This window comes from Acyrthosiphon pisum, chromosome X, assembly GCF_005508785.2.
Source record: "Acyrthosiphon pisum isolate AL4f chromosome X, pea_aphid_22Mar2018_4r6ur, whole genome shotgun sequence".
In the NCBI taxonomy this organism is placed as follows: domain Eukaryota; kingdom Metazoa; phylum Arthropoda; class Insecta; order Hemiptera; family Aphididae; genus Acyrthosiphon; species Acyrthosiphon pisum.
The window spans coordinates 53,296,269-53,310,730 of NC_042493.1; positions in this window are offsets into that span (position 1 = coordinate 53,296,269).

Below are 14,462 nucleotides of genomic sequence, written 5' to 3' on the forward strand. Positions count from 1 at the left end.
ACTGGTAAAATTTTCAAGTGTCTACGACTCATACTTTTTGAATAATAACAAATATCAAAAATCGTTTGAGGCTAAACCGTTATTTAATGCGGTTTTGTAAAAATTTAAATTTCAAACACTCCTAAAAATTTTTTGTCTTAGTCCGGTTGAGTTTTTTTTACAGATATTTAAAGAAAAACTTAAGGAGAACCTTGTACCAAATTTTAAAAGCTTAGTTATAAAAGAAAAAAATTTTACGATTTTTCAACCACAAAATTACTTGCAAATTTTCGCAATTTTGACATATTTCGTATAAATTTAAACTTTAAGCACTTATAAAAAAAAATTGTGACTAACGATTTTGGATTTTTTTTTATCACTGTGAGAACAACTTATAAGAAACCTTGTATTAAATTTTCAAAGTTTTCTATCCAACCAAAAATTTTTTATCGTTATTTTAAAAAAAAATACTTAGAAAAATTGAAAATTTCATTTGTCTATAAATAGCTCAAAAAAAGTCGAAACACTTTGAAAATTTAACCCTGTATAGACAACGCTAATATAAACATCTGTTGCAAATTTCAAGTGCTTACAGTAATTATTTTTTGAGTTACAGTAAAATTAAGTTTTCGTTTTTGTCAAAAATTGGTTTTGCGTAAAAATTCGCGTTTTTCCGTTATTTTTTTAAGGTTTTTCCTGCCGCTTTTGAAAAGTATTGGGAAATTTTCACTTTTGAAAAGTACCAACTAGATTCACTTTCCTTTCAGAAAAGGTACAACTTTTGAAAATCGAAGCATTTTTACTGCTCCAAAAGTTGTCGTCAGACACAAAAAAAAAAAAAAAAAAAAAAAAAACACACATCATTGTAAAATCAATACATTCATCACTTCGTTCAGAATCTAAAACACACATCATTGTAAAATCAATACATTCATCACTTCGTTCAGAATCTAAAAAATAACTATCTATCCATAGTCCTGCCAGAGTGGTGGATGGTGGTCAGGAAAGGTTTAAGGGGAGGGATAATGACATTTAAGACCTTCTTTATAATATGAATAATAACTAAATAAAATAAAATACGTATGATAAACATAATAAAAAAAAAACTCAAATTTTAACATACATATATAAAAAAAAAATAATAGGTACTGAGTAGATGAAATAATATGCCCTCAGTATTATGTTCTTGCACATATTATTGTAACGACAACATAAAATCTCGGATAATGTCAGATGTGGGTCCTAACCTAGCTAGAGAATACAGATTATATATATGTATATATATATACTAAAAAATGTAAATATAATTCAAAATGTAAAATTGATTTTTTAGGGTATTTATATTTTATTGTATTCAAACTATTAGTCCCTATATTAATTGTAATAGGTAGGTACCTACATTTTTAGATAATGTGCTTGTCGTGTAGTCGTGTATGGTAATTGATAAATATTGCTTTATGACATTTATAATGATTATAATTTATAAACTATACAAATACTATACAATCGTTTATATAGACGGCCTGACAGAAATAAACTAGGATTTGCTAATGATGTATTGGTGGATGGTCGGTGGTCGGTGATCGGTACGGTCTGGTGAAATGATTACAGAGTGAACGCAGAGTTGTAAAATAATTTAAAACTTAACTTAATAAACAACGGCAGGTGAGAGACCGATTCGATGAGCATCACAACACGACATCCAGGGGCCTGGGTGGCCACGCACAGATACAACAACCAATGATTGCTGGTAGACTTACGCTTAGAACCTAAGACATTGAAATCAGTTCCAACAAAATACGACTGACACATCCGAATGGATATGCATACTGAAGTTTTTTTTGAACTTTTTTAATTTTTGAAAGCGGCCCCAGAGTCCAAAATGCTTGCTGACCACTGATTTAGATATTAATTTATATATTTTTCGTATTGCATGCATTTACTAACTTCCACTATTGTTGTTAGGTACTTATTTACTTATGTAGGGAAAATACGATAATCAGCGATAGCGTTGTCGAGCGGCAATGGTATTTACCATATATCAAAAGTAAAATTCCACAGTAGTTTTCAAAAGCACCGGGAAAAAACAAACACAAATTAAGAAAAAACTGGAATTTTTAGTCAAAATTTGTTTTCAACAAAATCGATTTTTTCTTTGGTGTAAATCCAAATGACCGTGGATACAATATACAATTTTCACTTGAATTTTTATATTAGCATTTTATTTACACCATCAGATTGAAATTTTTTTAGTTTTTACTTCTATTAATGTCAATAAAATTGTATTTGTTCGATCAACAAGAATGAAAATTTAACACAAGGCTTCTGATATATTGTTACAATAGCAGTTGAAAAATATTAAAAATACATAGGCACAATTGTTTTGTTATGTGTATTCAAACTTTAAACTTTCATTTTTTGACAACAGTACCTATCAAATTGGAAATTGAAAAATGATTTTGTAGTTAAAAGCTTATAAAATGTTCAATTTGTAAAGCTAAAGATTGAAAATGTAAAACAAGGTACAACGTAAGTAGGTTATTCTATACAGTGGCGTAGCCAGGGGGGATTTGGGTGTTTAACCCCCCCCACCATTTAATTTTTCCCTCCTAATAAATATATTGTTTATAGGGTTCGGGACTGCTTGTAAGTTATAAATTTGTCTTATGAAATGTCGAAATTGAAGACAAAGTTTGAATTTGAATATTTGTGTATTTTTTAACTTAAACGTACCTACATTTGTCGGGAAAAATTATATTTGGATAACATTGAAAAATATCTTAAAAAATATTATGTTTGGTTAGGTACCTACAATAGGCGATAATTTTGAGATTTGGGGAGGTCGAAGCCTTTCATAATACTATACTATTATAAAATTGAATAAGCTTAAAAAAATTAAGTTATTGTTTGGAAGGGGCGGAGGGCTGTTAAAGTTGTTGGTGGAGCTTGGCTACAGTTGACCTTATGTTCGCATATGTAAGATTTCATAAGTCCCTTTGTGAAAAAACTGTGTTTAAACTATAATTGACATCTAGATTGTAGATTGTACGAAGAAATGAACATTAGTAGATATAGGTACGTGTTCATTTATCAAGGTGTTCACATGTCATGTTATTCGTTATTACTTATTTATTAACCTAGTACCTATTGTATGCCAGTATTTTTAAAAATAAAGTTGTCATTTATTTATCAGATTTATATACGTACTTATTTTTTAGTTTTTTATTACCAAAATTGCAATATGTTTTATGATTTTTCAAAAATAATATAAACATGTTGTTACATAATACATATATTTAAGCATATTTTGAAAATGTCGACAATTTTTAGTGCAATAAGTCAAGTCTTGAACCTTAAATTTATTTATATACGAAAACTGTACAAAATTGGTTTTAATCTATACTTAAAACACCCCCCATTTGATAATCCTGGCTACGCCACTGATTCTATAACCAAACAATCTAAGAAATATAAGAACACAGTTTTTTTTTATAGTTTTTTTTTGTTCAAATTTGGACGTAATTACATACTAAGTAACTTATAGTTGTTTATACCTCCTTATCTATATGAGTAAATTTAAAATAAAAGGAAAAAAGGTTTTAGATAGATTACCAGATAGGTATTGAAATATCTTTTTTTTTTTTTAAAACAAGCTTAAATTGAAGACAAAGAATAAAAATTGTAATGTTATAACTTAACTGGCGTCAAAACGAAGAAAATATTATGGGAGTTTTAGAATTCAATATTCTTAAATATGATAGAATGAACCAACTTACTATATTGTAAAAATCCGGTAGTACCCTAGCAAATATTTAGCCCAGCACTGCATAGCCAATATTAAAATAAATACAAAAGTACAAGAATATACAGAATATACTAGAATATAGTACATTATAAACATTCGTAATGATAATAATTCGAAAGTTAGTGTATGGTATTTCAATTTTTGATTTAACAAGAACTACACGTTTGATGATATTATATGGTCGGTCATAAAAGGTAACTTGCATATCCTTTTAAATATTAACTAGGTAGGTAGTTCATAAGCTTAAAATTGAACTAAGTTCGAGAACTCGTTCATTTTCTCTAAATTAGTTCAATGGTTACGTACAAATTAATTAGTGAATAATCTTAAAACTACATTTTTTTATATAAAATTAATTAGCTTTCCCTTGCATCATTGCAGGTTCTATTAAATGTCGCATTAGGTATGTTTGTATGACGTAACCTATACCAAAAACTTGAATAATTTTAAATTTGAATTATTAAAGATAGATTAGGATACCGTAAAACGGGGCAAATAGAAAATATGTCTGTATGTGTGAATAGAAAAAAAAATCGGTTTTCAATATGAAACATTCACTAAATTGAACACACGTAGGTATTAGTACAAAATTTGATTATATCGAAAAATTTCACTTTCTCTATAGTCTATAAACCAAATACATATACATATACAATTAATTAGTAGGTAACAAAAATGTGCTATTTATTATTAATGAAAACCAATTAATTATAAAAATTAAAAACATAATTCAAATATGTACCTATCTCTATCAAATTTGGCTAAATCTATAATTTTTTCCCAAACTATCCTATGATACATAAAACATTTATAATATATACAAAATCTACTAAATAAAAATCTAATTCTGTACTTAGAAAGGTAGGCTAGTCTTGAGGCAAAACTGCATTTCACTTGTTTTGAATTTAAGATGAAATTCATCGGTATGCAAAGTCGTTAAATTTACATATCTGCTAATAATATTATGCCAAATGAATTCGATGCGAGAATCTTCGCAGTTGATTTGAATGATTAATTAATTAAATGTATATTTTCCGAATCGTCGATCATTCATACTATTATATTTTTTACGTGTGGTCATAAAGTGTTAAGTCTACAATAAAAACTTTTCAGTAAAATTTTGCGAAAGTTTGAATTATTATTATTTTGTAAATCTGTTTTTAATGATATAAACTTTGTTAAAGATACCTCTTTCAAACTAATATAAATACCTACCTATAAACTTTTAATTTTAGAGTTATATTTTAAAAAAATATTCGCAAATATTTATTTAATATACTTTTTGCGTACCTAGCTACTTTACTCTGCATGAAATTCCATGATAACGTTTTATAAGAGAAAACCTTCTTTTATACTACCTACGCAGCAGCTGGTCTTCTTATCTACGTAAATGATGAAATAAGTAAAATTAATGCAACTTGTTATACATTTAATTACTTATATAAGTTTGAATAAACATTTATATTGATGACTACAGCAACTATTATATCAGAATTCAGACAATCCTTATTAATAAAATCTTAATATCCTATATAAATTATTATTAGTTATTACTTATTTTCCGATGTTAATAAATACTTAACTTGAAAGTGTATGAAATTGACAAAGGTGGGCAAGTTAATGAAAATAATTATCTCAAGTTAAGTTAAGTTAAGAAGACACAAAATCGATAAGTTAAAAGTTAACAGTTAACAAATTATAAATTTAACTCGATAAGTTAAAAGTTAATATAGAAAATATTAATTTAACTCAGTTTAAAAAAAGTTAATCTATTTTTTTTTTATTAGTATGTAAATCACATAAAGAGTGAATTTGTCTTTATAGTTTCTAATTTGTAAATTTTATTGAACTTTTATCATAATGTACTGCACTGTACACCATTTTACTTTTACTTTACTATTATTTAATAATATAAACTATACTCATCTCAAATTAATAATTCAACAAATATATTTTTTTATATCGTATAGCAACTGAATGTCATAATACGTGAAGATGATTACATGACCTTCATATATATTATAAGTTATATAACATTAGAACATAACAATTGTCAATTTGTAATTTAAAATTATTGATTTTATTAAAAACATTTATAATTGAACTCGCATAATATATAATTTACAACTTAATAAAATATATTAATATTTAATATTCACAAAACTATGTTATCAAGAAATAGAACAGAAATGTTTGTGCTTTTGTATTGGATTATTTTTGTTTTATACCGATATAGTAATATTTACGTATAAACAAAAAATTTCAAAATGTTTTTAACTTGATGGATTTTTTTAAAATTAACTAAAAAAAGCTAAGTTATTTCAACTGTAAATTAAACTAGTTAAGTTCATAAGTTGATTAAAAAATAAACTAAATAGTTAAGTTAAAAAAAATTAACTTTTAACTTAACTTTAACTTTTTAACTAGTTAATGCCCACCTTTTGAAATTGAATTATATTTTAGAAAATATTATGGTAAGTCTATTAATGACCCCTGAAATTTGAGCCTATTATCATTGATTATGAATACTATAAGATCGCCCACTGCGGTACAAAATAGTCTACACTGAATCTACTAGCGGTCCTGGTCTTGAACTTACTAAGCGACCAAATTTTAAGATACGCCTTCAAGTCAGTTATGATATTAACACCAGGATGGCTATAGTAGATTCAGTGTAGCTTATTTTGTATCGCAGTGGATGATCTATATTATTCATATTTAATGCTCTTATGTAACATGAACATATATAAGCTGGTAACGTTTTGCACTTCTATAAGTTTGACCAGAACTTAACTCCTATTCTGATCAAGTTTCAAAAAAAAAAAAAAAATATAGACATTATTTATACATTTTTTCAATAATAATATTGTAATATAATTAATAATAACATATTCCTTTAATATTTCTGCACGGTGTTTATTTGAAGTTGGAAAATTATGTAATCTCCAGAAATTATAGTTAAGTGTACCAGAAATCCAAGTGATTTAAAAAATGTCGAATGGAGAAACAAAGATATTGTGGGTGGGGGGAGTAGGGGTGGGGAATATTACACGAATGAGCATTTTATTATACCTTTTTTGCAATACTATTGACGAGTCGTAGAGAAAAAAATTACATTGTATAGAAAATGTGGACTTCGCGCATCGTGCCTAAATTATACAAGTATACCTGTGTAGGAAATTTCGAAATGCTGCATTGTTAATTGGCAGTAAAACAATTATCCGCAACGGTAACCCTGTTATAACGACACAGCCCCCGAACACAAGACACGCAGACCGCCACTCGCTCGTCTAATTGTTATTCGTAAAACGTCTGTGTACCTAAATAGTTTTCACGGCACTATTATAATATTACAGGCGGTTCGTGTACAATACATCATTATCAAAAATACAAATATTATTAACTATAGAACGGGCCATCGTCGTGACAATATAGACGTAAAAGTGCTACAATATCACTGTAACGGATGGTATCCGTTTACCACGACATATGGCGATTAATGAATATCAATAGTTAAACTAAAAGTATATTAAACAATAGAACTATCGAATAGGCGAATAGGCAAACCACCTCATTAGCAATTTGACAGTTGAGAATTACAAATAGACGATCGTGATAAAGAGGAAGGCCAGCCGAATATTCATAATTATTTGAGTGTAATATTTTAAAGCCACATTATAAGACACAAATCACAAATCTATTGACACGATGTGGGGATTGCCATTACCATAAATATATATATATATGCTTAAACTAGAAATCAGAATGTGATAACTAGCGATTAGTTGGCGTTTCGTGGAATCGTCATAATGATTCTTTTCACACATAGACCATAGGATGCAGATAATGAATTGACGCAATATGGATAAGTCGATAGACCGGGGGGTAGATATAGGAGAGCCTCTGGGCCCTTATAAAAGCAGATCAGAAACAGCCTGTATTCAGACGTGTTCACTCCACTGCACTACGAGTACCTTCACGACACTTTATGTGACAAATTTGTAATTTGGACTTAGACAAATTATTGAAGTACAATTTAATAAACCACATATTAAAATTACATCTGTTTACAATTATTTATCAACTTCCTCATCATCATCAGCAAAACGGTCAAGCTACATGCATCATTAATATTCAACTAGTCACCTGGACTACCAGAATATTACAATCACTATGCAGTCGTACCTACCTATCTACCTGCATACCTATTATTATAATATCTCGAATATCGATAGTAACTAAAATAAAAGGTTTTATATAAATTTAACGTAATTATGAAAAATGGGTTACTTACGAATTTGACATTATTATATGATATTATTATGACATTATAATATTTCCATGATAAACTTTCATTTGTTTAATATTAAGGGTGTCGGTGCCAGTATTTCCATTTTTCGAAATTCCTATGCTATTTGAATATTATGTTTTATATTTTAGTTATTGCCTTAATTATAATACTTTTCCACTAATCTACAGCTCGATACTTATTTAGACGGAGTCGATACGGTGTATTATATCAACGAAAATGACTTTACGGGAAAAACTCTCACTCCCTGTAGAATTGTCGGTTTTCGTTAATTTTTTTTTTATCTGAAAGATGAGAAGTTTCTACAGGTCGGATCAAGGCTCGATTTTTTATTTTACTTTGAATAGTAGTAGAAAAATACGTTTGAAAAGGACAAATATTATGCATTTTTAAAATGCATATTCCAGTTTCTATAATTATAGTTTTTAAAATTGGGCTTTGATCCCACCTACAAAATGTTCTCTACTTTAAGATAAAAAAAAATTAACGAAATCCGACAAATTCTACAGGTCGTGAGAGTTTTTCCTATAAGACATGTTTTTGTACCAAAAAACGCACCGGCACCGACACCCTTAAAGATTTATATTATCCTTCAAACCCTTGTTTTTCTGTCAAATAATGTTCATCATTATATTTTTAACTAAACTTAATTACTATTATTTAATTTAACTGTTACATGTATTTTTTTCTTCACTTTAATATTATTATCTATTGTTTAGTTTTCATTTAAACTTAAGATAATATTATTCTGCTGTACTTGAGGCCTTACGGGCGTTTATTCTAATAAAATAAATAAATAAAAATATTTCGTATAGATATCATCCAAAAACAATAAAATTATCCAAAGCATTTAATTTCTTTATTACATCACAACAAGATAACGTATTCTGCGTCGAAAAATATCACCACACGCCCCCATACATCTATCAGGGTAGACGTCATGACATTTAAAAAAACATGTTTTTTAATAACGATATCGGGATAAATAATGTTACTCGTCGCATGCGACCTGTTATTCTAATATCTCCTAACATTATATGGCAACTGCAGTTTGCTTTGACCGGTTTATTTTGTATGGCGAATTTCACCGATTATTATTAGTGCCTATATATAATATTATATCGGTATTTGGTACAACAGGTTATGTAACATTAAAGAGGCCTGCGCTGAACCTTGTTGTTTTTATCGTATAATATATTACAATCGATTTACGTGGTTTTCGATTAGAAATAAAAATTAATCCAATCAAATTTAAATATTTGTTTTCATGTTTACTGGATGTGAAATTATGTGTGATACCCTCAATCTAGATGATTGATATAATATAATATAAGTATTTTTTAATATATAATAGTATATTTTTCAATTTTGATTTTTTTTTAGCTTTCAAACTTACTGTAAATTTAGATGAATTTTAAAGCTCGAGAGGATTGAACACTACATGTGACGCAACTACTGAATACGAAAGACAGCCCTACAAATGTTTTTTCGATGATCATATTTGTGGTTAGTATATAGGTATAGGTATAGGTATATAGGTTGGGCCATCGTAATTCCCCATAAGACTTATACACAGGAAGTCAAAAAATCAAGGTGACCACCCAAGTTTAGAGATACAATTTAGTGTAATATTAGTTAACATGATTTTAAATTATCAGCGGGAACGATGGATTTATCCGTGTTACGTTGATATAATGTGTTTGTTTGAATTTTTTTCTATTTTTTTTTGTGTGTCATCGCCTTTCGGGTGATACTTCAATCTTCAACTTTGAGTGTGATTTCTGGTAGCAAATTTTATCTTGTTGATATTTTGATGGGACTTAAAAAAAATATAAGCAATTTTTTTTTTAAATAATCGGAAAAAAAAAAAATTACGTATTTTTTACGAAAAATCAGTTTTTGGCAATATCAATTTCATTTTATTGTTGAAATGAGTAATTCCATAGAAACTCGAATTTTTCACCAATCATACTATTATATTATAACAATATAACAATTTTCAAAAAATGTCGGCCCTTTTTGTGCTGTTTATAGACATTTTACATTTATGTGGGATGAGATTTTTATTATAAGTTTAAAGCTTGAAAGTTCTAAGGAAGGTTTCCAAAAAGTTGTACTTAAAATATTAAAAAAAGTTGTTACCTAATACATATTTAAAATATTTGTTTTTATAAGCGTTTAAAGTTCAATTTTTTTAAAACTCGTCAAAATCACAAAAATGTGCAAATTATTTTAGAGTTAAAACCATTTCATTATTTATTATTATTATTATTATAGACAATGAAATTTTCAAAATATTAGATAAGCTAATGAAGCTTTTTAAATTGTTCTATGTAAATAATAATTAATATTTGTTATAAATTATGTGCGATTTGTTTTTAGAAAAATTAGTTTTACTATAATAGACAAATGTGTGACTTTACAACAATATATGAATACCTACATAACAAAATATCCTGAGAATAGTTTGAATGATTCATCATTAAATTCAAACTTAACACATCCATTACAGTGATCTAGTCAATGACGAGGTATACTCAACACCTACTGGCTACTGGCTTCTAGTTATAAAGCAGAGAGACTTCCACGGTTTTTTTTCCCATAGTTAGTTTCAAAACAGGCGTTGTTTCATACGATAATGCTAGTAGAGGGACACATACACAATAATATTGTTATATTTAGCCCATAGGAAATTTACAATGAAACAAAAGCATAATAAATATTGTTCTCTGTACCCACGACGAGTTTCCTGGCAGTGCTACCGGATCTACTAAATATTATGACATAATCTGTGGTCTTTGACCAGTGACGTTACACAAGAGATTTAGGGTCTTAGGGATGGATCCAAACGAGCTATTCATTAATATACGATAATATACATTATAATATAATAGAATATATTATGAAAAAATGTGTTGAGTATAGGAGCCTGCAGAGGCCAGACAGGGACGGCTCCAGTGACACGGTTAGAGGGGAGGGAAGTCATAATTTTCAAAAAATGTTGATGATTTTTTTTTTATAATTTTGTTTTGAACAGTATACAATTGTTTAGAAATACAGCTTAGAGCAGCCCCTGAGGCTAGAGAGATCTATTGATATTTATTAATATGCATAGGTAGGTATAGTTACTCGAGTGTACCCAACAATTTAAATTTAAATTAAAAATAAATTTGTATACAAATCAATGCCTTTTAATTACTATATTATAAAATAAATAGTTCACTGTTGCCTTATTTATGGCTTAACTAAGTTTGACCAAATGCATTTGCAATTTAATAACTTCAATAATATTGTAATTTAAATTAATGTAGTATTATAGGTAGATAAAGTAAGTTATTACCTAATCTTGCTTACGGAACTGGTTATGCTAATTTGCTTGTCACGGGTCGAACTACACGCTATATTCCAAAAGGCCAAAAAAATTAAAAATTAAAATAAACAGAGTAGAACGAGTAAGTAATTATATGAGATCGGAAAAATCTCTTTTTTTTTATTTTAAACAGTCAGACCACATGCACCCCGGCACTCGCAACTATAATGTAGAACAGAGGCTAAAATATAATTTTTTTTCGTAATACACACTTTATATTAAACTTGGAGTTACCGTGTGGGGCTTTTTGTATTCAATCCATACACATATACTCATTTATTTTACATTATTTTTTTTTTTTTTATATTAAACATACTATCCACGGCACTGTGGCCATTGGACTCATTAACTATTGTTTGATAATTATTTGTATTATTTAAAGTATCGATCATATTAAATATTTTTATATTTTTTTTTATAATATTTTAAATATTGTATCTATAAGTAAAACTTGTAAAAACGACTCCTAACAACAATAATAATTATTATTAATATTTAAAATACTCATCTACCTTTTTCCCAATGTAACATAAAATAATTTTTCTATTACCTAATGAGAAAAAAAACTATAAAAAAAGTTACTAGTTACATATTATTACACACTTTTTTTATTTCGTATTCCACGCTTGATATTTCGTACTACACAATGTGTGTGTCGTACTACCCACAATTTTAGTCCCTGATGAACAAATTATCGAATATATTTTTATAAGACGTTACAAAATTTGTTTTGATAATACAAAAACAAAATTAAAACATATTTTATATCACTCACAGTTAAACTGAAACCTATAGGTAATTACGTTTAGGTCCTACGTATTTTGTTGAAGATGCCATGTTTCTAGTTAAACATATTATTTTCAACACAATAAAATTATATAAGAACAACTTTCACAAATTACAAAAAAAGAAACATTTGATTTAGTAAAAACACGCACAGAGGTATAGGTATTGCTATAAAATAATAAACTCTTCTTTACTACAATTTTCACGACAAAAAAATCGTTAAACTCACGTTACACGGATAATCACAGTCTAGCGGGATCATGATCATAAATTCTTTGAGCCACGAATTCAGTCTAGTAAAAAATACTTTTAAAATTGTATTTAAATACAGTTCCAAATACTACAACTATTTAGAATATATTTAAAATTAATTTCAAATACTTTAAAGAAAAAGTAATTAAGCACAAAAATACAAATACGACTTGGCGTGTATTTAAATTTTAAACAATTTTCAAATACTTTTTTAATCGTATCTACAAATAAGTAAGACAATTTATTTTGTTATTACTAATAACTCATTTAAAATTGTTTTGTCACATTTAAGTATCATTAAAAATATGTACTATTTTATACTGATAAGTAGGATACGGATTTGAAGGCAATATAATCAATAAAAAAAGCATTTAAAATGTAAAAAAAGGCAATTCATAAATAAACTACAAAATAAAATAGTGAACATTTTTAAGCACTTTCAAATGCACACATTTTGAGAAAAATACAAATTAAAAATGAGCATGAATACTAAACTACATTAATTTTATGCTATTTTGTATAAATAAATTACCTTTTTCTTTAACCAGGTTTGTTCTATGAATTAGTTAAGAACAATTTTAAAAATTAACTTACTTGAGTTATACCAGTTAATTTAATGCAAAATAAACTAGTTGGTATTAAAACAAAAATTGACTACCGTGTATTTTGATAAGCTGTCTTCAGAAAAACGTTCACGGTTTGGGCTCAAAATATTTTTATACAACGTAAAATAACTAAATATATAAAATTATAAAATCAACTGAAAATTAAACACAAAAAAGGCATTTATAAGTAAAAAGGCAAAAAAAGGCAAAAAAAAAAAATGCATCAATCGTCTAAGAAATTAAATGAAACACATTTTTGTATAAAAATTATTTTTCTATTATGATTAATTAAAGAAAGGCATTTGTCTTCAAATCCGAACCCTACTGATAAGTGAAAATAAATACAAATGTGTATAATTTTTTGTTTACTATTAATCTTTAGCTCAGGGGATAAGTACACTGTACAGGTATATAATAATTTCACGAATAAAAAAGAAAGAGTAAATAATAACCATGTTAGAATATTATTATTATTAGTAATAAATAAATTGTTATAATAATGTAGGTAGTCCTTATTATGAAAAAAAAATTCGTACTGCTAATTTTTTTTTTTGAATATGAATCAAATTTGTTTACATTGTTTACATGTGTCTGAAAGGAGGTGGGTACAATTATAGACACACTTAGTGTAATTTTCATGGAATTAAACAAACATGAAATCATTGACAGCACGTTTAGGAAACTACTGACAAAGTTACCTACATAATTGTTGCAAAGACGAGGCATTGGTGCGTGCTAACTACTGGCCTTATCCGAAACGTGGCAGGAAGTCGCAAATCCCATGACGATAGACAACTCTCAATTTGTTCATAGATTTCCGTATGTGCACCAAGCACCGGCTGTGTACAAAAGCTGGATATGCTTTATTTACACAGTTACGCCGGAATTGCCGTGGCGTCGTAGAAATGAAACTTCATACTGGCCACGGTATACGGTATATGGTTTACGTACATCAACTATCAACAAATCACTTACCTACAGTGACTTGACGATGTCCTTGACCGTTTTCCTGTTACAATACGTATGTCATGTCAATTACTTGGACTTGGCAGGCATGTAGCTGGTCACAGTCAGTGACTTCAATATTTTCCAAGAGTAAGTATATCGTTACGATTCGGAAAAATACCTACCTACGTAATCATTTCTATTATCCCCTTAGAACTCAAGAACCACCCTCGGCCGATTAGACCACGTTCGGGTGGAGTAGCACAGATTAAAAATTATCTATAGGCATATGCACTTAATGTTCTAATTAGTAGGTACATAAGTGACCTGTATTTATCCAGATCAATTGGTTACCAACTAACTGTAACTCATACAATTCTACTCGTACAATAAGTATTTTCTTTTTGTTAG